Below are 3,512 nucleotides of genomic sequence, written 5' to 3' on the forward strand. Positions count from 1 at the left end.
TCTCGCTATCAAAAAACCCTCAAAAACACTGATTAAAATAATACTCCCCAAACGATACTGCCCAACGTTTATAGCAGCATAAATTTACACTTGGCAATATATGGAAGCAGCCTAAGTGTCCATCAACAGATCAATAGTTAAAGAATACACACACACACACATACATACACATTGGAACACTATTCAGCAATAAAAAATGGAATTTGTCATTTGCAACAACATGGATGGACTTGAATGGTATTATGCTAAGTGAAAGAAGTCAGGCAGAGAAAGATTAATACTGTATGATATCACTTATATGAGTATTTCAAAAATTAAAAAACTAGTGTATATCACAAAAAGGAAACAGACTCACAGCTATAGAGAATAAACTAGTGGTTACTAGTGGGAAGAGGGAAAAAAGGAGGGGCAAGACAGAAGTGTTGGGGTACAGCACAGGGAATGTAGCCAATATTTTATACATAATATATATAACTATAAATGGAGTATAACATTTAAAAATTGTAACTTAAAAAAAATTTTTTTTTTGTCTTTTTAGGGCTGCACCTATGGCATATGGAGGTTCGCAGGCTAGGGGTCAAATAGCAGCTGTTGCCGCTGGCCTATGCCACAGCAATGCCAGATCCAAGCCCCACATTTCAGGGCAACAACGGATCCTTAACCCACAACATCATGGTTCCTAGTTGGATTCGTTTCTGCTGTGCCACGCCAGGAACTCCTGAATCACTATTTTATACACCCAAAAGATATAATATTGTGTGTGAACTATGCCTTGATTAAACATTAAAAAAAAAAAATAAATAGCAAGGACGATTTAGCTAGGGATATCTGTGAAGGGTGAGGTAAATACATGGAGGTAATGGGAGCTGGTGATAGGTGGAAGATGTATAAATATGTGTGGAATATTTTAATGAATTTGGATTTTATTGACATGATGTGAGAATTAATACAGAATTTTGAACAAAGGCGAGGCATTGATGTCATTTTCATTTTAATATGATCACACTGGGGTTCCCGTTATGGCTCAGTGGTTAACAAATCTGACTAGGAACCACGAGGCTGCAGGTTCGATACCTGGCCTTGCTTAGTGGGTTAAGGATCCGACGTTGCCTTGAGCTGTGGTGTAGGTTGCAGCTGTGACTTGGATCCCGTCTTGCTGCGACTCTGGCGTAGGCTGGTGGCTGCAGCTCCGATTGGACCCCTAGCCTGGGAACCTCCATATGCCGCGGGGGCTGCCCTAGAAAAAGATAATCGCACTGGCTGCTGCATTAAAAATAGGGGCAGGAAAACTCAGGACGACCATTTAGGAGGTGTCTGCAATAATCCAGACAGGAGATGGTGGCAAAACAAACAGGGAGGCAGTTGTGGATTTTGTGAGAAGTGGTTGTATTCTGCATTTTGAAGATAGCTGACACAGGATTTGCTGGGTGGTAGAATGCAATTGCCCTTGTAATTGTAACATAGCACATGACAAATCAAAGTCTCTACAGTTATTTTGTAACTCTTGCTCTCCTTCCAAATCATGGTCTATATAGCAACTGTCAAATAATACTCAGATATAAAAGAAAATCTTTACTTGCGAAGAAATCTATAAGGTAAGTTCTGGTTCACCAATAAAAATATCTCAGGTGGTTAAAGGAAAAAAAAATACCAAGCATACCAAAGTTATTGATGGAAACCAGCTTTTAATGGAAAGCTGTTGTTTCTTCGCAGGCTTAATCCTATTTGCAAGGCCTGTCAGAGATTTTCAGATATCAGCCCTACAAAATTGGGAAAAAAAGGTTTTCTTGGGGAAAGGTTCAGGAAAAGCAGACAGGAACTAAATAGAGATGGGGTGACTCTTTTGGGGGGAAAAGTTTGTTTGTTTACATTTATTTATCTTAGAGACCAAAGTTCTTTCTTTCTGATGTCAGTTCTGATGCATTGCCTAACATAAGAGAAGGCAGGGCTTCAGTTTTCTTTGACATAATTTATGTCAACTGATGGTAAGTGGACTAATAGACCTGAAATTTGTCTCCAGGTCTGCTGCACCATGTTGCTTGGCTTGCACTTTAGCTGTGGGGCTGACATCCAGCCTCTGAACACTCTCCAAGCTGTACCCTGTGTTCCTCACCAGATGGGGCCCTTTCTACCTAATTGCTCAGTCCAGAGAGGAAATTTTTCTCTAATGTGTTTTTATAGAGCGTTTCTTTTTCTAATTTTCACAAAAATGCTGTATTGCTGAGCTTTTTAATAGTATCTCATACTCCAGTATGACTAATCCTAGGTAGGAGAATAGTATTCTTGTCAGGTTCATGTCAACATTTGATGAAAGAAGAGAAGTGCTATGCTTTTAATACTCTTAAAAACTAAGAGAAGCAGAAATATTAGCTTCCCTAATACATAGTGGTGCATATTAACAGAGTTATAAGGTAATGAATTTAGCCAAAATCAGGTAAGTAATGGATAACCAGAGGACTCCCAGATGGCAAACTCAGACATTAATGTTGATAAATATCTCATATCCCTTCCTTACAAAAATTCCTATTCATTAGTCACAGGTAGATAGAGAATTGTGGTTGGAGAAGAATTTTAGGAAATAATGGCTAATGTTTTCTCCTAAAGTAGATAAAAATGTGATTTTTTTCCAGTGAAATAAATGTCCATTTTTATTACTGAGCTGCTGTTTGGAAGAAAGTGATAAATGGAATAAAGAAAAGAAAAAATAATGTCAGGTGTTAGCAGGGACTATTGTTAATAGCTTATTCAGGAAACCTTGAACTGTTCAAAGGAACCCTGGAAAATCTGAACACTCAAAAATTTCATGTTGGATTTAGGAGTTCCTATTGTGGCTCGTGAGTTAAGAAGCCGAATATAGTTTCCATGAGGATGTGAGTTCAATCCCCAGCTTGTGCCCAGTGGGTTAAGGATTCTGCATTGCCGTGACCTGTGGTGTAGGTCGCAGACATGGCTCGGATCCTGACTTGCTTGCTGTAGCTTCGATTAGGCCCCTAGCCTGGGAACTTCCATATGCTGCAGGTGTGGCCCTTAAAAAAAAAATTCATATTGGATTTAAAGGGAAATCAAATGTCCATCTCCAGTGATGATCTAAAGGTAATTACTGTGATATATTAGATAAGACTTTGAGTCTCAGTATTTTTGGCTCTTAATGTTATATTTCAAGTAGTTAATATAGTTTCACAGTATACAATTCAGAATTCAGAATTTTCACTACACAGAAATAGGCTGTGTAGTAAAAGTGTGTCTTATACTTTTCTCACTAAACTGCTTTGTTCCCATCCACAGAGGCAAAGATTATTGCCAGTTCATTTAGTATGTATTCAGAAATATTCTATGCAAGTATACATATAATAACCACAGAATATTCCAGACATTTTATGCAGTTCTAAACACAGAAATAATAGAAAATGATATGCACACATATTTGTGTTTACATAATTGTTTATAATAAATATATGTATGTAATTGTAAAAATTTGTTTCCTCCTACACATGGTAACATATTGTTAGTAT

Source organism: Phacochoerus africanus, chromosome 3 (genome assembly GCF_016906955.1).
Source record: "Phacochoerus africanus isolate WHEZ1 chromosome 3, ROS_Pafr_v1, whole genome shotgun sequence".
Taxonomy (NCBI): domain Eukaryota; kingdom Metazoa; phylum Chordata; class Mammalia; order Artiodactyla; family Suidae; genus Phacochoerus; species Phacochoerus africanus.